The 22466-nt window shown below is 40.0% G+C and overlaps 1 pseudogene; it reads left to right on the forward strand.

Moving 5' to 3' along the window:
- The first annotated feature begins 20792 nt into the window (after positions 1–20792).
- LOC122907834 lies at positions 20793–22114 on the forward strand (annotated as a pseudogene).
- The last annotated feature ends 352 nt before the right edge of the window (positions 22115–22466 follow it).

Genomic DNA, 22466 nt, shown 5'->3' on the forward strand with positions numbered 1-22466 from the left:
AAGTTGCATCAAAAATATACACCCAAATTTTGTAGGTTTAGAAATCCCCTTCCTCTTCTCATTTTTCAGAGAGCCCGTGGGTCTTAACATTATATGCGCCTGTTGTGTGATGACTTCTTGTGCTCCTTCCTCCAACACCAGACTTCTTGCCAATCAATCTTGCCTCTGCTGCCTCAGAGCCACCACGCCCAGACCACTGCCTGAGACTGTTCCATCGCCCCACCTGGGCCACCAGCTGTATTGCTAATCTCATCTGGACACATCACAGACACACCCAGAAATAATATTGAATCTGGGCACTTCGTGGCCCACTCAAATTGGTACATAACATCAATCATCACAGAGAGAAGCCATTTCTTGGCTCTTCCCAGTTGCCTTCCTTGGCTGGTGGCTTCTCCCTCCTTCTTCATAGTTAGCCATGGTCGGATGAGTCCTTCTCACACTGAATCACCCTGCGCGCTTCCTCATCCCATCCCCCTTTCTTGACTCTGACCCCTTCTCTGCCTCTCTCTTTGTGATTCTTGGCTCTTCCCAGTTGCCTTCCTTGGCTGGTGGCTTCTCCCTCCTTCTTCATAGTTAGCCATGGTCGGATGAGTCCTTCTCACACTGAATCACCCTGCGCGCTTCCTCATCCCATCCCCCTTTCTTGACTCTGATCCCTTCTCTGCCTCTCTCTTTGTGATCCCGTCAGACCTGCTCTGAGAACTCAGGATAATCTCTTCAACTCAAGGTCTTCAACTCAACTTCTTTCAGTCCGCGACTTTGATTCCCTTGTGCCACATAACATATTATATTCACAGATTCTGGAGATTTGGATATGGACATCGTTGGGCCTCCATTACCCTGCCTATCATAATGGGATGCGAGGAGTGGGTGATGGGGCAAGGACAGAGTAGAGCACCTCGCCCAAGCATGGCCTCTGCGCTCTGCGGAACGGAGGTCAGATCTCAGCCTTTCCACCTTGCAGCCCCACAACATCCAGCAGGTAGGTCACTTTACATCCATGAGCTCAGTTCCATCGGCTGAAAACTGTGGATCAGTTTTCAGGATCAGTCCTTCTAATAAAAGGACCTGAGCACAGAGCCTGAAACAGAAGAATAACAATTATAGTAGCTACGATTTATGAACTCTTTCTGAGTGCTCAATAAAATTGCAGCTATTATCCTGAGGATGGTGTTGATGATGATGATGATGGTGCTGAGAGCATGAGTTGATGTTTGGTGAGTCAACATTCTAGCAACAGGGACTGAAATCTAAAGATTAATACAGCCAAGGTCGGGACCCTGTGGTGGTCTTAGCAATCATCATTCCAAACTGGTCTGAGAGCATTTGCTCCAGTTAATGCCTAGAAATATTTGCTCTTTCCATTAAATTATCCATTGTATCGCACTCCACTTTCCTGCCCTTAGGGCTTCAAAGACCTTGCTAGCACCTTCCCTGACTCTTCAAGTTCACTGTCACTGGTAGCATCTCTAAATAAAGAAGTTCAAAAGCACATCCACATGAGCAGGGCTTAGGACCTGTGTCTCAGCTCTCTCCCTGTCACCTACATGGTTGAGTAGAGGTGGTAGCCTTGAAGTGATTAAAAAGAATGTTCCCGTGTAAAACACGCCCTCTTCATCTTAGAAAGAACACTCTGGGAAGTAGTGCAGCTAATGGCATATTAACTGACAGAAGTGATTTAGCAACTGTCATTATATAACAAAATAATGACTTACTAGAAAAGAATATCTCAAAACTACTTAGACAAAGTAGCAACTACGTATTTAAATTGAGTGGCCATTAGATAGGAATATCAAGAAAGAGCTAAGAAGACTTGCATATCTTTCTTATTTTGTTTTTGGTAACATTGAATGGGCTTCTTGTTTTGAAATTTGCCCTGTGAGCTAAATTATCTGCTGTGTGCCACCCTACTCTCCCTGCCTCCTGACTCATTTAAAATACAGTGGAATTTTAAAGTCTAGTACCTAGGGCAGAGATGATCACTGGTTGGCACTCATGCTATCTGTCTGCTCCTTGTGCCCACCAGCCCCATGATAAGCATCATCCACCATCAGCTGCAGAACTGTAGTCAATTACATAGGCAGACGCTACAAATCTTGTGGGATGGTCCGCAGACTGACACTGAGCAGACCTCCCTGAGCCACAGCATTTCACTGATACAGGGGAAAGGTTGCCGAATCTTGCAGCTATCACCACCAAAGAACAAAGAGCCGCTCACATCTCATGGAAACAAAACCAGCAGTGAAGGCCATACAGTAAACTAGAATATTCTTTTCACAAAATCATTTTTTTTGTTAGTGAAATACAGAGCCAATTAAATTATTTCACATAAGGTTAGACATCTCTTTTGCCACCCCTGTGATCTCAGTAGCTTATTTTCCAGATCTTTTCCAATGCATCTAAAGACATGCATTTATACCCAAAGAAATGTGCATTATTGTTAAACATTAGAGTCCTGTAAACCAAATTGTAAGTCCGAAAAGTCAAAAAAGGAAGCATATAAAATGTAAGTCACAAAATAAGATAAACAAATGACGGATAAACATTTGAAAAATAGCTAGCCTTTTAAAAATCAAAGACATGCAAAGTAAGATAAGTTATTGTTTTTGCCATCAAATTGTCACGGGTCTGTTACACCAATATTGGCAAGGATCTAGTGAGGCAGGTTCTCTAACAACACTGACAAAACTCCAAATTGCTATAACTTTTCTAAAAGGCATTCTACTATAGTCATCAAGGAACTAAACACATGTTTAGACCTCAGACCTTAGTGATTTTATTATAAAAGTTTATTAGATGTAGCTTAAAATATATGCCCATAAATAGTCCTCTGATTATACAGCATATACACAGAATTTATAGTAGACTCTTTATATAAGTTATGTGATTTTAATAGGACATATAATCATTAAAAAGAAAAGCTGTTGAAGAATTTAAAGTAACATGATTAAGTAAGTAAAAAAAAAAAGTACATGATAAAAGTGTATATACACGGGGACGTCTGGGCCACGCAGTCAGTTAAGCATCTGACTCTTGATTAAAGCTCAGGTCATGATTGCAGGGCCATGAGAGGGAACCCCCTCCACCATGACCATTGCACTCTGTGCTAGGTCTGGAGTCTGCTTAAGATTCCATCTATCCCTCTGCCCCTTCCTCCCCTTTAAAAAAAGGGTATATACTCCCATACTCCTTATGTAAAACACACACACACTAAACTAAAACTAAAATGATATAAAATGATAACAGTGATTATCTTTCTGGCAGTGAGATTGCTATTGATTTTTATGTTGTTCTTTGCACTTTAGCACGTTTTGCACATTCTCTACAGTGAATAGTTTTTACTCTTATAATCCAAAATATTTATGAAACTAGTTAGAGATCTTGCTACATTTGGAATAAGCAGAGATTTCTTAAATAGGATACAAAACATGCTCAACAGAATATAAAAAATACAGATTCAATAGAAAACATAAAGCAAAGCTAATAGTTTGTGTTTATAAAAATGTAATAATGAAGAAAGAATGGAATCTAAGAGTGGGAAAACACATGTTATACATATATATCCAAATATAATATAAATATTTATTTGTCCTATATTAGTCTGGGATATATTCTTTCCAGATAGAGAGATAGAGAGGTATAGAGGTAGAGAGATAGATATAGCTAGGGACATATAGACATATCTGTTTATCTATTTATCTAGAAAGAAATTTATAGAAAACGGGAAGAAAAAGTCACTGAATAAAATCTTCAAGGGAGTTCCAGACTGAAAGAGGCACCTCACACAAAAGGATATACAAATAATCATATTCAAAGATGCTCACAATCTTATGCTCCAGAAACATAAATAAACACACCAGTGGGGGGGGGGTGGGCACAATATACCCACCAGCATAATTAAAATGAAAAATGACAAAAATGTATGTGGAGTAATTGGAACCCTCCCACACTGCTGAGGGGATTGTAAATTGACTTTGGAAAGCTGTTTGGCAGTTTCTATTAGAGATGATTGTATACACATCTATGACTCGGCGAGTCTGCTATTTGATGTATAGACAGGGAACGTGCATAGTTACATTCACTGAAAGGCAAGTAATAGAATGTTCATGTCAGTACTGCTCCAATGCCTATCAACACTAGAATAGATAAACTGTAGAATATTAACACAGAGGAAATCAGGCAATCAGAATAAAAAAGAAACACCCACAATATGGAGGAACTTCACAAACATAATGTTAATTGAAAGAAGCCAGTCTTGAGGCACCTGGGTGGCTCAGTTGGTTAAGCATCTGCCTTCAGCTTGGGTCATGATCTCAGGGTCCTGGAATCGAGCCCCACATCAGGCTCCCTGCTCAGCGGGGACTCTGCTTCTCCCTCTGCCTCTCTCCCTTCTTGTGCTCTCTCTCTCTCTTTCTCGCTCACTTTCTCTCTCTCTCTCACGTAAATAAATAAAATCTTGAAAATATTAAAGAAATAAAAAGAAACTGGTTTCAAAATAGTACATAGTGTTATTCCTTATGCTCCATGTAAGCGAAATCATATGATATGGAGAGGAGAAGGGAGTTGGGGGAAATTGGAGGGGGAGATTGAACCATGAGAGACTGTGGACTCTGAGAAACAAACTGAGGGTTTTGGAGGGAATGGGGATGGGAGATTGGGTGAGCCTGGCAGTGGGTATTATGGAGGGCACGCATTGCATGGAGCAATGGGTGTGGTGCATAAACAATGAATTCTGGAACACTGAAAAGAAATAAAATAAAATAAAATAATTTTAAAAATAGTAAGATTAAAAAAATAGTACATAGTGTATGATTCTATTTACATAAGTCCAAAAACAGGCACAAATAATCTATGGTGGGTGGAGTAGTGACTAAAAGAGGTCATGGGAGATTTCTTGCTGTTGCTAACATTGTTTTGCAAGCAGAGCAAGTATACTTGGGCAAGTTCATGGAGCTCTTTCATTGTTCTTATATCATGGCTCCAAACTTGGAGAGGCGACTAGTCTGGTTGCTCACTTCAGCTATTCTCTGCTGGCTTGGTCCTTAACTACCACTGAGATACATTACTTGGTTTGACTTTACCTTTCTTTGTTTCTCAGAAGATGTGCAGATATCTTCTGTCTGAATCTAAAGCCCTTTGAATTCAGAAGGATCCTAAGAAATGATTATATTTTCTACATGCTGATAAAATTTTGAACATGATGAAATTTTGCATTTTCTCCTTCACTTTTAGGACCGTGTATTTCTTCTGTCTGTAAAAGATTAAACAACTGAATTTGGATAGCTCTAATGTTTTGCTTAACTCTGATCACTCTATGTAACATCATTCTGCTGAAGACAACCAAACCTATACCATAAACAATTTTGTCTAAAGTAAGTCTTATTAGCCAAAAAACCCCCCTGTAATGCAAAATATTCCCAAATTAAATTATCTTTATTTTTTGGAATAATATACCGTACTGGGACACCGGGGTGTCTCGGTTGGTTGAGCATCTGACTCCTGGCTTATGCTCAGGTTGTGATCTCAGAGTCCAGACATCAAGCTCCGCATCAGCCTCTGTGCTGAAGGTGGAACCTGCTGAAGACTCTCTCTCTTCCTCTCCCCTCTGCTCTTTCCTGTTGCATGCATGCTCTCTCTCTCTCAAATAAATACATTTTTTTAAAAGAATGATATACAGTAGTTGTGGCTCAAGCTTAAATACAGACAGAGATTCAGATCCAAGCTCTGTTTTTCAAGAGTTCCATAGTTTGGGACTCTTGTCTTTCTTAGCTTTCAGCAAGATTCACATGATCAATTGGGATAATAGCATCCTTTTATTTTATGACTATTTGAGAATTAAATGAATAGCATAATATTGGCCCACTGTGAAATCTTCATACATTTTAGCTGCTATTATGATATTCTCATTATAGAGAACTTGGAAGATGGAGGAAAACAAAGAAAATACCCAGATAGAGCCTTGTGATCCTTTATCCAAGATGGCAGTGACCATTTTCAGGACCCCTCCTGTGTGCTCTGGGTTTTAGTGTGTCCCCTCCATCTCAGGCTGTGGCCTCCCCTGTGCTGTTGAGAGGTAAGCACAGGGTGGGAAGCTCTGATCAGGAAGCCCAATTTACCTCAGCTAAGGCTTAAAGTTGGATAAGTCATTCATATTCTTGGAACCCCTTCCAGCTCTGACATTCTAGTATTCTGTCTCCTCATCCATCAATAACTTTGTAGTAAAAATATCATTTTGTGTTCTGTCACGTTGGTTCCCTAGCATCTGCAGACTAAACAACCACTTGATAGATGAATCTCTCTGTATGATACCAGACACCAGGCTACAACCCTTTTATGTTTATTTACCTTGGCTTCATGTTGGCACTGTCTAGCTTAGTCACTCTGTAAACCTTTTGTCGAGGCATTAGAAAGGGGTATATCTTAATGACTAAAAATACAAGGCTCTTTAGACCTCTCTCTCATATTTTCAAAAAGATGTTTAGTACTTTTGCCTATTTTTCCAAGGACTGTAACTCTCAGCTATTGAACATAATAATAAATAACTATACCTTAAATTATGTTCTGTAAATAAATTTTCCTTTCTTTTCCTTTATTCACTTATCTTCCTGTTACACGTCCTCTTGGTCTGCTGAATATCTGCTTCTTAGCACTTCATTAATTTTAAATAATTTCTCATGCAAATTTTTAAATTTTGGTCTTGTCACTGAATGGTCCTTCCAGGAGAATGGTAACTATGTCGGTTTTTTTCTTTTTTTTTTTTTCATTTTCTTCAGAGCATATCGCCATACCTGACACGTAGTATAGAGCTAATACATATGATCTCTTTTAATAACATTTATAGTCCCCTGTACTGAGGATACGACACATTTATTAGACTAACCACTCATTAGCAAGCAGACAAACAATATTTTTACAGACGCCTGGGTGGCTCAGTTGGTTAAGCAGCTGCCTTCGGCTCAGGTCATGATCCCAGCGTCCTGGGATCGAGTCCCACATCGGGCTCCTTGCTTGGCGGGGAGCCTGCTCCTCCCTCTGCCTCTGCCTGCCATTCTGTCTGCCTGTGCTCGCTCTCTCTCCCTCTCTCTCTGACAAATAAATAAAATCTTAAAAAAAAAAAAGTTTTGTAAGATCAGATAACACTGAAAGTTTCATTTCAGGAAGATAGGACAACCATCAGAGGCCAAGTTCTCTGCCTTTTTGTCTGCACAGTGCAGTAAAAAACCATTCTAAACCAAAAACCATTCTAAACCATTCCCCAAGTAGGGGACCATTAAAGGGTAAATCTAGGGCACCATGTTTGCATGTAGGTTAGAAACTTCGCCACATACTTATAGGCACTTTAGGCTAGAGTAGAGAGAGGGTGGCTCTAAACTCTTGTAACTTAAATCCACTTACCATTAAAACTTTTAGTTTCGGGGCACCTGGGTGGCTCAGTGGGTTAAAGCCTCTGCCTTCGGCTCAGGTCATGATCCCAGGGTCTCTGATCAGGCTCTTTGCTCAGCAGGGAGCCTGCTTCCTCCTCTCTCTCTGCCTGCTTCTCTGCCTGCTTGTGATCTGTCTGTCAAATAAATAAAATCTTAAAAAACAAACAAACAAACTTTTAGTTTCATCAATGAGAGCTCTAATAGTCATCATGGTAGTAAGTCACTGGTTTTTCCTGACCCTTAGTAGGCTAGAGTATATTTTTTATAATGGAGATACAGTTTCCAAATGGCTTGTAGTAGCTTTCCCAAGAGACAGAGCTGAGGACCATTGGGCCTTAGATTGGGTGCTTTTAATGGTGAATTAGTGTACCACTCCCTGGTTTAAGCATAAATTGTCTGGCACACACATAATATCACACTGGTAAACTGAAGCATTTTAAAGTGAACTTTAAACAGTGTGACACTCTGTCCAATATTACAAAAAAAAAAAAAAAGGAAGACTTCCCAAGGCTGTGTGAAGGAAGCACCTTCTAAGAAGGGGGGACAGTTTTCGGCACATTGGACCTGCCAAATGTATTTCCACCTCAGACCCTTTGCATTTACCTTCCCTCAGCCTGAAAGGTTCTTCCCATAAATGTTCTCCTGGATCTCTCCAGGATCCACTTCTCTCATGCTTCTGCTCAAAAGAAAAAGCTTCACGAAGAAACTTTTGCTGACCAGTCAACATAAAATTCCTCCCACCATTGCTCTCTGTTCTCGTAGCAATTTTCATCTTTCTTCATATCATTTTTCTATCTGAAATTATTTTCGATAACTTTTTTTAAAACAATTTTTTTATCTCCCTTTTCAGAACAAGCTCCACAAAAAGGAAAGATTTTGTCTTGAATTCTATCCTTAGGGCCTAGAACCATTCTTGGTACACCACTGCTCAATTGGAAGAAAGGATACATCCATATTTCTCTCTGAAAATATACATGGAGAAATGTCCAGAATGTCTGACGTTAATGATTATTTTGGAACAAGAACATTTGGAGTGAGTTTTTCTTTCTTTCTTTTTTAAGCGCTTTTTGTTTCAATCCTTGCAAAAGATGATCCTTTTCACATGCAAAAAAAAAATCGTGAATTAAAAAAATCATCTCTACTGATAGGTGCAGTGTAGGAGAATGGCATTAGCACTTGGCAGAAAATCAGCAGATACATGTTCACTTCCTAATTGGCCATTTACTTCAAGCTGTTTCTTCACTTTTAAGTGGATAGGCCCACACTAGTTCAATGGAGCTAGTCCAAGATAGAATGCATGCAAAAGGGTGCTCTAGCATTGTGTATGCACTACGTAGTTTTTTAAAGTCAGGTTTAGTGAGATATTTACCTTCAGGAAAATTCACCCTTTGTAAGTTCAGTGAGTTTAGCCACCACCACGATCAAGATACTGACTATTTTTTATCACTCCTAAAAGTTCCTTTATGCCCTTTATCAGCTAACTAATCATCTCTCCCCATATCCAGCCCTGGCAACCATTAATTTAAGATTCTGTCCCTAATTTCCAAAAGGTCATTTAAATTCAGTATGTAGCCTTTGGAAGAGTTTGACCTCTTTTTCTAAACGTGGTGCTTTTCCAATGCATCCATGTTGTTGGGTAAAAATAGTAGTTTGTACTTTTTCATGGCTGAGAAGTGTTCCATTATATTTATTAATTGTAATTTGTTTATTCATCAAGCATTTAATTGTTTTTTTTTTCCGGTTTTGAATTATTGCAAATAAAGCATCTATGAACCTGCTTGTATAAGTCTCTGTGTGGACATCTGGTTTCATTTCTCTGGGTAAATGTTTAGGAAGGAGACTGTTAGGATATTAAATACTTGTTTTAATCTGGAAAAGCTTCGTTTTGAAAAATTTGAGCTGCTTGTATTTCTTTTACTTTTTTAAAGATCGTATTTATTTGAGAGAGAGAGAGAGCAGGGAGAGAGAGAGAGAGCACACACGAGCTGGGGGGAAGGGCAGAAGGAGAAGACTCCCTGATGAGCAGAGAGCCTAATGCTGGGCCCTACTCCAGGACCCGGAGGTCATGACCTGAGCCAAAGGCAGATGCTTAACCGACTGAGCCACCCAGGTTCCCCGAACTGATTGTATTTCTTAAAGTGATGAATTAACCTTTAAGAAAATCTCTCCATTTATTCTGAGGGGTAAAAAAGGAAAATTAAGTACCTATTTACTATTCTAGGGAAACAACTAAATGCAAGAAGATAAATCTCCAAGCTGAGAAGTTAGAGCTATTTTTAGTAACATAAACTAGGTATATATTTAACAGAACTAAGTAATTTCCTTAAGTGGGGGGTTAGAATCCCTTAAATTATGTAGAGTTCTTTGTGTTCTCCAAAGAATATTTGTTTACAGGAATATAGAGACACAATAAAGGGAAAAGAATAAAGACACACAGGCATTTTATTTTTTTAATATCATGTTGGAGAAAAAGACTGAAGTCCTCCAAAAAGGTAAGTTTTCCTTTGTTTTTGTTTTGTTTTGTTTTTTAAAGATTAACCTAGCCTTTGGAAAAGTACATATGTAAGACTCATGTGTTGCTCAAAGAACTAAGCCACACGCCGGGGTGGGGTTTATTCTGAAATAATAATTTTTAAAAATCAAAGTATATTTGAAAATAAATACACCTAACAAATAAAAAAAAACAAAAGATATTCTTACAGCTTGCATCATAAGAAGCCAATTATGAAGAGCAGTGTTTATATGAGGGTGAGAAAAAACCATGGCCCCTTCTTCATAGAGCCAAGAAGGGAGGTTTTGCTGTTGACTCTGAGACATAGGACTGCTTCAATCAGTAGTAAGATGGGCTGGTCAGAAAGTGGGGAGCAGGTGGGAATAGAGCCCTGCCTCTTGAATGCAGGCTGGCAGAGACTCTGAAGTCCATTTGGGTCTGTGGGATCTGAAAGGAGTCACTTTTAGTAGCAATTGAAAATTGTCTTTTTTCATTGGGGAGGGTATGTGCTTTTGGGTAAATTGGAAGGGGAGGTGAACCATGAGAGACTATGGACTCTGAAAAACAATCTGAGGGGTTTGAAGTGGCGGGGGGGGGGTGGGAGGTTGGGGTACCAGGTGGTGGGTATTATAGAGGGCACAGCTTGCATGGAGCACTGGGTGTGGTGAAAAAATAATGAATACTGTTTTTCTGAAAATAAATAAATTGGAAAAAAAAAAGAAAATTGTCTTTTTTTTCTTTGATAGTTTTTCTTCCTATATCTGAACACTAACCATGTAAAACCTAACTAAAAGATCTAATTGTGCTTCAGCTGTGCTATGGGGACTGAGGAAGGGGTTGGCCTCATGTTTTGGACACTAGGCACAAGAGAGGTCCCCTTCCCCCTAAGGCCAGTATTCTTGCTGGCTGGTGACAACCATGTTAGAAGAAATATGATATCTTGAGTGTCATGGGCATCAAAGCAAGAGTGAGGGGCTTGACCAAAAGGACAGAGAGCGGGGTATAGAACCTAATCCTGATCACCCCCCAAAATAGTTACCTGGGAATGCTCAGAAATGCTGAGGGGGACATTTTGAAGGAAGATAATTTCTGGCTAGGAAAACTTGGGCATTGAGAACTATGACCTTGTAATGTTCTCACATGGTGCTAAGGCCTGAAATATTTGTAGGGTGCTTATCCCAAAGCCTGCATAGTCTATATAATGAAGTCAACAAATATCTAAAAAATAGGAATTCAAATCTTGACTTCACTTCCGCGCAACAAAGCTTGACTCTTAAGGAATTTAAAAATACTCCTCCTTTACCTCCCCTTCCAAATCTAAGAGATTTATGTCAAGTGAGATATTGTCCTGGATGTACAGGAATGTTAAGATAAATTTAGGGATTTACATGGGCGAATGGGTGTGACTTCTTAAACTATTCAAACTTTAAATATAATAATACACTGTTATATAGTACATACTAATATATTAATGGTGTCTTACTGTGTGCCATCTTAACCCCTCCACCATAATGCCATACACAGAGTCTGGAAGCTCAATTACCTCAAACACACAGATGCATCATTAAAGGGTTAGCGAATTGACTACTCCCATGCCCCTAGATGCAGGTTTAAAATCCATTGGTGGCAACTTGGGATTCTAAGTGGTGATTTTCAATACAGATGAGAATTTCCATGTTCTGAAATGTCTGGGTTCCCCAGGACAGCAGCCATGATTCCAGGAATTTTTTATTAGTTGGCATCCATTTCATAGGTCCTGTCTGAGGATATTGGGCATGGAGAGTACAGGGAATGAGGGACCCACCCTTTTTCTCCCCACTTCCTGAGATGAGGTGGCTGCCATTTCTCCTTCCCGCTTTCCACTCCCCCTCTCCCTCCCCCTCAAGCTGTGTCCAGTCCTCTCACAGGAGAGCTGGGCAGAAGAGGAGAGCGGAATCATGTCAACCAAGTTTGATTTTATTTCAGATTTTATTTCACTATTTTATTCAATATATTTAAGTATAATATAGTACGTTGTTGAATGCAGTATATTTTAAAATGTCTAATTCGTCTTTTTGTGGTTTTAAATTGCTATAAAATATGTTTCTTTTCTGAGAGTGATGTTTAAAGGTCAGGAAGTGACTTACATTTTTATTATTTTAATGATATTTTTCATTAAACCATATGGCTCTGCTTTGTCATTAATTAGACATTAACCAAAGAACCCATCACATTCAAGCAAGAGCTATACTCAGCAAAAATCAATATTTTATATCCTAGCCTCCAGCTCTTTATGCAGAAAGGTCTTGGAATAGAAGTTCTCCACACTGGTAGGAAAAATATTAAAAAAAAAAAAAAGACAAGACAGACCAGCAATAAAAGTGTTGTTGTACTTTTCAAAATCTTGATAATAATTTTCACTAAGCTGTCTCTATAATGCAGACCTCTAGAAAACTTTTAATATCTAGCAGAGACCCAGGAGGACCTAACTTAGAAATGTATTAAGTTTTTGTTGCATCTATGTAAAAAAAAATGAATTAACAAAAGCATATAGTCCAACCTATAGATTTTATAGATCACAGAGACAAGATTCAGAAATGTCAAGTGCCTGCCCAAGGTCACACAGCCAGAGAGTGACTAAAATGGTACTAGAACATGTGTTATCTGGTTATCAAACCAAAATTGTTTCCTCCATTCTACAAACATCTTGGGCTTGGATTTTAAAAACCCCAATTCAATTTTAAAACTTTATTTTTTTTCCTAGAGACATTTTGGTTCTGTGGTGGTAAATTCTATGTGTTAAATTGGCTAGACTACGGTACCTCATTGTTTGGTCAAACAGCAGTCTAGATGTTGCTCTGAAGATGTTTTTAGAGGTGATTAAAATTTAAGTCAGTAGATCTTTGGTAAAGAAAATTCCTTCCATAACGTGAATGGGGCTCATCCAATTAGTTGAAAGTTGTTTTTTTTTTTTCTCTTTTTTAAGATTTTATTTATTTATTTGACGAGAGAGAGATCACAAGTAGGCAGAGAGGCAGGCAGAGAGGGGGGAAACAGGCTCCCTGCTGAGAAGAGAGCCCGATGCGGGGCTTGATCCCAGGACTCTGAGATCATGACCTGAGCCAAAGGCAGAGGCTTAACCCACTGAGCCATTCAGGCGCCCCTCAGTTGAAAAGTTTTAAGAGAAAAGAGTTAAGGGCTCTCCAGAATGAAGAAATTTTCCCTCCAGACTCCCTTCAGACTCAAGAATGCAGCATCAAAAGTGAAATAGTCAGACAGGAAAAGACAAGTCCTATCTGAGGTCACTCATATGTGGGGTCTGAAAAAGCCAAAGTTGGAAGAACAGAGAGTAGATTGAAGGTTACCAGGAATTGGGGTGGGAGAAATGACGAGATGCTGGTCAAAGGGTACAAGTTCTGGCTACATGATTAACATGTTTGGGGATCTAATTGACAGCATAGTGATTATAGCTAATAATACGGTTTCGTATATACCTGAATAAGGTCAAGAAGAGATCTTACACGTTCTCACCACAAAAAAGAAATGGTAATCATATTAAGTGATAGATACGTTAACTGATGCTGTGAGCATAACTGTTCTGCAATATATATGTGTATCAGATTAACACACTGTTCACCTTAAACTTACACCATATAATGTATCAATTATATCTCAATAAAGCTGGGAGCAGATTTCCATCCTGCCAGGCTCCCCTACAAATTTGGGATTTGTCAGCCCCCACAAATGCATGAACCAATTCCTTAAAATAAATGAACCAGTTCCTTAAAATATTTGCCTCTTTCTTCCTTCCTTTCTTTCTTTCGTTCTTTCTTTCTTTCTATCATCTATCTATCTATCATCTATCTATCTATCTATCTATCTAATCGTCTATGGGCTGTGTTTCTCTAAATAACTCTAATATACTCCCCAATAAAATTTACAGGTGAACAGAATTAGAAAGATGTTTGTTGTTTGATAGGTCAAGGGATGTTTTGGGCTCTGAGCAATCAGAGGACCGTAAGGGTCAACTTAGAGAGTTCTGAGGTAGAAAAGGGACCATGAAGTTGCCTCATCTTGGGCTAGATTACTACGAAATTTTGTATGTTCTGTTACGTGTGGTTCAGAAGAATGAGATCATCCATCCAGTTGCCTAGGTGGGCAGGCCCTGCTGTCAGACCCATTCTCGTTGGGGATCTTGGAAGCCTCGTCTCTCAATAGACGTTGTACAGCCATCTTTTTGGACATCAGGGTTCCCTCTTTCTTGATAGAAAGTTTTTTATACTTTTCTCTAGGAGCCATCTCAGCTGGAAATTCTACCTAAGTATTTTCACTGAAATCTCTCAGTGAAAATCATTATATGAGGCAGTTTGTGCAGAAAAAACTTAAACTATACTTGTCCACTTTGGTTAATACAAATAAATTCCTATTTAAAGATTTTCACAGGCAAGACTATATATATATATATATATATATATATATATATATATGAACTAAATTTTCACAACACTCTAAAGTAGGGATAAAATTACTATATAATACAAGCACTGTAAGAGAGGGGCCTCTGAAGAATGAGGGATCCCCTCCAATTCCTCATTATTGTAACAGTAACATCTCAGCTCAAGGAGAAACCTACCCATTGGCATAAACTAAGATTGTCCCCATTCAACTGGTTGTTGGATTAGAACTCTGAGTTCTGTCAACCCCGTAACAAAACTAACTTTCCCCAAGCCTCAGATGTACAGATTTTTACTCATCTCCAGGACTATGTGTCATGAGTTCTTGAAGGAAGTCTATTGTAGTTCTCCATGCCATGACCACCCCATCTCAGGAGACCACCTATGAAAGTATCATCTTAGCCCGGCAAGCCTGAGCTAGGACTGAAAGAGGAAAATGGTAGAAAAATGATTTTCTTGAGAGAGGTAGCTCCCACTCCTCACTACTCTGAGGACACCAGAGCGACTGCTAGCTCCTAAATCCTCATCAGCAAGTTAATTTATCTCAAATCTTGAAGCAGCCAGCAGTTTGGAAGACCGGGTTTACTCCCAGACGGCAATCTTTTCCTTGGATCAGACTTCTGCTCTGATCCACAGACCTGCCACAGCTCGCAATAGTCTATGGTGTGGTAGCTCACAGAACTTCAGCAGAGAGAAAAAGCCTCTGCTCCTGCATGGAGGAAGGCTAAGAATGCACCAAGAACTCACCATTCCTGCTAGTCTGCAATTCTTGTTCTGTTTGTGCTCTGCTGACTCAAACTTGGCTCTCTCAACAGCGCATGCACCGGGCCCCAATTGGACACTGTCCAATTACACACACATTTTTAGGTATGTGTAAGTGCCAACTTTTTTTTTCTAAGATTTTACTTATTTATTTGACAGACAGAGATCACAAGTAGGCAGACAGGCAGGCAGAGAGAGAGGGAGAAGCAGGCTCTCCGCTGAGCAGAGAGCCCGATGTAGGGCTCGATCCCAGGACCCTGGGACCACGACCTGAGCCGAAGGCAGAGACTTGAACCCACTGAGCCACCCAGGTGACCCTAAGTGCCAACTTCTAATACTGACAGCAGATGACTTTACTTCTGTCTGGACTTTCTTCTGAAACAAAACAGTATTTATTTATAATTGTTTATTAGCTGTATCGCACCTGCTGCTCAGCAGGAGAAATATAAGGGACTAGAGATCTTAGTGGTTATGCAGTAGAGAAACCAGACAGCTTACATTCTTATAGACACTCAAACAATATTAAGGTCATTTGTTACACAGGGTTGAAAATTGAGTTTTATTATTCTGGTTCATAAAACAGGGTTACGCTTTTGGGAAAATGGTCGATGGGCTGTCACCAAATAATTGCCTGACCTCTGGTACCAGCCAGGGTTCAGCTAAAGAAGCAGAACTGTTACGTGATTTATATTAACCAATTCATTGCAAAGAATTGACTCCTGCAGTTGTCTGGCAATGGAGGAGACAAGTCTGTAGTCTGGGGCAGGCTGTCAGCGAGGCCAGGCTGGAAATCTCATCCACATGGACACGCTAAAATCTGCTACCCACAGGCAGAATTTCCTCTACAGGGGAGCTTTCACATCGTTCCCAAATCCCTGCAACTGATTGAACCAGGCCCACCCAGATTATCCAGAATAACTTTATTTTAAGGTCACCTGATTAGCAACCTAAATTCCATAATCTATTGGACATCTTTGGGGGCTATTTTTCTGTTGACACAACTTGCTAGTAATCTTTTTGCAGATGTTGTTGAGGGAGAGAGAGAATCTCTCCACACAGGTCAAGAAATACTACTTTCTGCCCCAGCTCCATTTCTCAAATCATCCCCTAAAAAGTATCCACACTTGTTTTCTTTCTAAGGTCCCCACTGCTGGTTATCATAGAAAACTCACTAGATATTGGCTGATGGCACTTAGATATGAAGGAATTTGTGGGAATTTCTCCACCCATACCTACCATGTCCCAGTGATTGCTTACAATCCTCCAAGGAAGTATTTGAAATTGTTATTCAATTTTGAAAGAAGACAACATTTAAGAAAAATGAATTGGATGTTGCTCTAGGTTGTAGGACTCTATGTTGGGGTAGGAAGATGTTTGTGATATTTGTTTATTTGGACAGTTTGGGTTGTATGTTTCCATTCAGGTCTCAAAATAACAATTTGTCAAAGATAATGATTAAAGATTAAATTAGAGAACATGCATAAAAACACTTTTAAAATGTTACAATACTATTGCTACACCATAAAAAAGAAGAGTCGAATTCTAGAGCTTAAAAACAACCAGAGATCATCAATTTCATTAAAGATATAATGAACTTTTTTTCCTGTTTGATAATTTTTTTGATGCCTCTTCTGAAAGTTCAGAGGAAAGTTTTCTCCAGAGGTTTGGACTTCCTCTCATGTTTCGCATCTCAAGACCGCAACCTCATTTTCAGGGCAGAACAACTTATATATAATTCATCTTTACATTTCTAAACCCATGAAAATGATATTTGGTTTCCAAAGAGTAGTAACACAAAGTAAACATTGTATGTTCTTTTTAACATTCATGTCCTTCGATGTTCCTGCAAAAAGTTATGTCTTATCTTTTGGTTTAAGAGAGAGTTGGGGCATCACTGTGGCTTTTCTGGGTCCCGTTTCAGAACTCCCCTTTATCCATCAGTTTTCGTAAGGTATTTACTATTGTTCCAGCTATCTTCCTGACCCTTCAACACTATGTTCAGCAGTGGCCTTCAAATGGCCTTATCGATTTCAGCTGAGCGAGCGAGCTAGAGTCGTGCCTGTCCCCTTTGTGGGCAGAAGGACCCTTTTCAAGGCAGTAAGCCTCTTCTTCCTTTTTTATTTAACTAACTTTGTATGTCCAGGACTATGAGACACAGAAGAGAAACCCAGGAAAATCAATGTACTGCTTCCTCTTAACTCCCCTAACTTGGTCATGCCATTCCCTATTAAAAACCCTCTGTGACTCCCATTTTCCTCAGGTTAAATCCCAAACTTGTTAGACAGCCCAGCAAAGACTCAGATGCTCTGGCCCCTGCTATACACTCCACTGTCGTTGTCATCACCTTCTTCCTTTATAAGACTTATTTGTTTAGTTTAGAGAGAGAGAGAGGGAGGGAGAGAGAGCACAAGCAGTAGGGGCAGAGGCTGAGGAAGAGAGAATCTCAAGCAGAGTTCCCACTGAGCATGGGACACAGGGCTCAATCTCACAACCTATAAAACCATGACCTGAGCTAAAATCTCAAGTGAGACGTTTACCCCGCTGAGCCACTCAGTTGCCCCATCCATTGTCTCCTTCATGCTTGTTCCTCACCTCAACCCTGCCTTGAGCTATAGTCCCAGAATCCCACAGCTAAGTCTCTCCATCCTGTTTCTCGGCCTTTTCATATCAGACTCGAAAGCCTACGGTACCTTCTCTCCTGCTGGATCACCTTGGAAAACTGCCACTTGTCTTTCAAATACCAGCTTAAATATCTCCTCATTCAGGATGGCTTCCCTGACCAGTCGCAAACCGGGTCAGCTTCATAACCCATGTGATCCCGCTGCCCTGTGCTCACCCCTTATCCCACCCTTATCAAGGTGTATGGATCCTTCTGGTTTCATTCTCAGTCTTCCCCAGAAAGACCGTCGATCTTTCCATCCTCAGTGCCCAGCACAGTGAAGGCCCTGAGTGCATCCTAGGGAATAAATGAGTGAATGAGGAACTAAAAGAAGGAACCAGATAGCCTCTCCCTCACCCATACCTAAGCACAGTGTCCACTCAATGGTCACAGCTCCATCCACCTCTCTTCCCCCTCTGAGGAACGCGTGGGTATCCTCAGGTCACTGCACATGCTTGGTATCCAAGAACAGTGCTTCCGGAGGTTCTGCATTTTATGTGCACCTGACCTTGCCTTGGAAATTTTGATATTAACTGTGACTCATAAGAGATATTGAGCACATGATGTGCAGAATTTGGCCCCACCCCACGTGGAGGTCTGATCAGAATCTGGGCAGCAGGTAGGGCGTAAGACGTGACTGTCACCATCTACTGTCCTGGGAGAAATCAATTTACATAGTGCTTTTATTGGCTTGTGTTGGGAGAGGACAAAATCAGAATGTGGAAGAAATGTTTTGGAAGAATTGGAAGAATGTTTTGAAGAAACATTCAAGAGCATCTTAGAAATATTTTCTTTTGTGCAAGATTCTGGCAAGAATTGACATTTTTGGACATAGAATTGCAGCTCTGAGGAGCATTGTCCTGAAAGTAGTCTTTTTCTTCTCTTCCAAAACATTACTGGTCATTAATAGTTTACCCCCATCAATCACGCTCAGCCTGCCTGGTGGAGTGTCTAGTGAGACTCATGGGAAAGACATTCTTCCTTCCCTTTCTTCTCATTTTTCCCTCGTGAGGTAGAAGAGCGGGAAACGGGGGAGGAGGAAATAGATTTGCTTTAGTGATTAATGTGCGAAAAAATCAATCTCGCCCTCACCTAATCTGACAGTTGACTTTCTCATCAGGAGCACTGATTCCTGGTGTAAATACAGGCGATTGTTTACAGCTTTTGTTCTTGATTTTGGCGTGCAGGTGACAGGAGAGTCCAAATAACAATCCCAGCCAGGGAACCGGCTTTTTTAAAGATGACACAAGTTTCGTTGCTCACCATTTGACCCTTTTAAGTTAGAAAATTTAATCTTTTTTATTTCTTCATTATTCATTGTCCTGAAAGTAGTCAGGACATTGTCCTGAAAGTATATTATTCATATACCTGCTCATGGAGGGGCCTTTAGTTCCTTTATATTTTTTAAGAAATTGTTTACTGGGTGCCTGCTCTATCAGACTGTACTGGGGGATAGTGGGAGAGTATGTTGGTTACTGTGGGCATGCTGTACTTCCGGAAAGATATGTCTATTACATCATAACCCTAATAATTGTAAAATTACAGCTGCTGTAAATACTACAAAAGAGAAATACACAGCCCTATCAGATATATACTTATAAACCCTATGTATACCTATAAACCCTATAGCAAATAAACCCTATTAGTAGTTTCTGATAGCAAGTACCAAAAGATATCTTAACGTCAACGAACAATAACCATTTCTTCAGCCCTATAGCTCAGTGAGGATCAGTGGATCTGAGATGGGCTTAGGGGTAGCTCCATTCACAAAGCTTTCCTGCTCCCCATGGACCCAGCAGACAGCCCGGGAGTTTCTTCCCATGGCAAGGGCAGAGGCATGAGAAGACAAAACTAACAGTGCATGAGATTTTCAAAATTCTTTCCTGTTACCTGCTTTCGTGCCATTGACCAAAGGAAACTAATAGCAAGCCCAACATCAATGGATGGGGAGAAATTTTCCTCTCTTGGAAGTGGGGAGGGATATACTTCTGAATAATAACCTGGATTACTGCATTGGCTCATGGAGAGTACTTTGTGGATGATTTGAGTAAGAATGAACTAAGGGAGGCAGAAGAGGAACAATTTGACTGGAAGCTCTATGGTGGGAGGGAACATGGCGGGTTGGAGCTATTGAAAGAAGGTCAGGGAGGTTGGAGCTCAGAGGATGGGTGGCAACATGGAGCAAACTGCACCCAGAGAGATAAAGAGGGGCCAGACTAGGAGGGACTGGTAGTCTGTGCTAGAACGTTGAATTTTTATCTCGAAGGTTTAATACTCAGTCTTGAAAAGGTATTTGTACATCATGGTATTCTCTACCCCCCCTTCCCTTTCTTCTTTATGAATTTGGAGCAAAAAACAAAAATGTAAAATTAAATGATATAGTTATGGTTTTCAATATATACTTTTCAAAAGTAATAGCAAGCCAGGAATTCCCTTAGGGTTTTTTTTTTTCCATTTTGAATAGTTTGTTCTGTTTTATACTACTTCATAAACCTAAGATAATACACGTGGTTAAATTTAAGCAGAAAATTGATATTACAAAGTATCTTTTTAAAATGGTTTGGCAAAATAAATAAAATAAAATATAATAGTCTGGCAATAGTCTGAAATTGCATCACAACTTATATTAATGTGGAATCTTTGTGCATTTTGCTCAAAATGTGAAGGTGTTTACCTGATAGCATACAGAGTAAATCTGGACACTCTTTTGTTGCTTATCCGTATTTCAACTATGCATATTTGGTAAGTGGACTGAAGTCTTGGCATATGTCTTCTCCTGTCTTATTTTCTCTTTCAGGAATATTCTAATATGCACTCAAAGATACAGTTTTAAAATTTCTTGGCAAAGAGTAATTTCTTAATGTGACTATAACTGGGGTGATCATATAGTTTTATCCAATCCAGGATAATTTTGAGAGTGAGAGCAAGACCCATTAAGAATAACATATAAACCAGAGCCCCGCCTCTTCCTCTCAGTCCCATATTGAACTCGAGTTGGAAGAGGCAAGTCCAGTCTCAAAATGAAGGTAAAACCACCACCCGGTCGCCCCCAATCTGACTCCAGCCATCACTGCCATCGCCAGGAGGAGGAAAGCCATGATCCAAAGGAACCAGAGCAATTGAGAAAACTGTTTTTTGGTGGTTTGAGTTTTGAAACTACAGATGATAGTTTAAGAGAACATTTTGAAAAATGGGGTACACTTACAGATTGTGTGGTGATGAGAGACCCCCAAATAAAATGTTCCAAGGGTTTTGGTTTTGTGACTTACTCTGGTGTTGGAGAGGTGGATAGAGCAATGTGTGCCTGACCACACAAGGTTGATGGGCGTGTAGTGGAGCCAAAGAGAGCAGTTTCTAGAGAGGATTCTGTAAAGCCTGGTGCCCACCTAACAGTGAAGAAAATTTTTGTTGGTGGGATTAAAGAAGATACAGAAGAATATAATTTGAGAGACTACTTTGAAAAGTATGGCAAGATTGAAACCATAGAAATTATGGAAGACAGGCAGAGTGGAAAAAAGGGAGGATTTGCCTTTTTAACTTTTGATGACCATGATACAGTTGATAAAATTGTTGTTCAGAAACACCACACTATTAATGGGCATAATTGTGAAGTGAGAAAGGCCCTTTCTAAACAAGAAATGCAGTCTGCTGGATCACAGAGAGGTCGTGGAGGTGGGTCTGGCAACTTCGTGGGTCGTGGAGGGAACTTTGGAGGTGGTGGTAACTTTGGCCGTGGTGGAAACTTTGGTGGAAGAGGAGGCTATGGTGGTGGTGGTGGCAGGAGAGGTAGTTACGGGGGAAGTGATGGTGGATATAATGGATTTGGAGGTGATGGTGGCAACTATGGTGGTGGTCCTGGTTACAGTAGTAGAGGAGGCTATGGTGGTGGTGGACCAGGATATGGAAACCAAGGAGGTGCATATGGAGGTGGTGGTGGAGGATATGATGGTTACAGTGAAGGAGGAAATTTTGGAGGTGGGAACTATGGTGGTAGTGGGAACTATAATGATTTTGGAAAGGATAGTGGACAACAGCAATCCAATTATGAGCGCATGAAGGGGGGCAGTTTTGGTGGAAGAAACTTGGACAGTCCCTATGGTGGTGGTTATGGCTCTGGTGGTGGAAGCGGTGGATATGGTAGCAGAAGGTTCTAAAAAAATTTCAGAATAAAAGGGCTACAGTTCTTAGCAGGAGAGAGAGTGAGGAGTTGTCAGGAAAGCTACAAGTTACTTTGAGACAATTGTCCCAAATGCATTAGAGGAACTGTAAAAATCTGCCACAGAAGGAACAATGATCCATAGTCAGAAAAGTTACTGCAGCTTAAACAGGAAAGCCTTCTTGTTCAGGACTGTCATAGCCACAGTTTGCAAAAAGCACAGCAATTGATTGATGTAACGTATTGTCAATCAGATGTACATTTGATTGTACAATGTCTGTTGTGGCTTTTTCTTTTTCTTTTTCTTTTCATTACATCAGGTACATTGCCCTGTAATTGTGGTAGTGGTACCAGGAATAAAAAATTCAGAAATTTTAAACTTTTCAATATTTGTGTAGTTCAGTTTTTCTACATTTTAGTTCAGAAACTTTAACAAAATGCAGTTTTGAAGGTGTTTCCTTGTGAGTTAAAAAGTAAAGAAGATCATTGTCAATTACTATTTTGTATGGATTTTGCTAAGGTTAACTATAAAGAAACA

This window comes from Neovison vison, chromosome 5 (genome assembly GCF_020171115.1).
Source record: "Neovison vison isolate M4711 chromosome 5, ASM_NN_V1, whole genome shotgun sequence".
Taxonomy (NCBI): Eukaryota; Metazoa; Chordata; class Mammalia; order Carnivora; family Mustelidae; genus Neogale; species Neogale vison.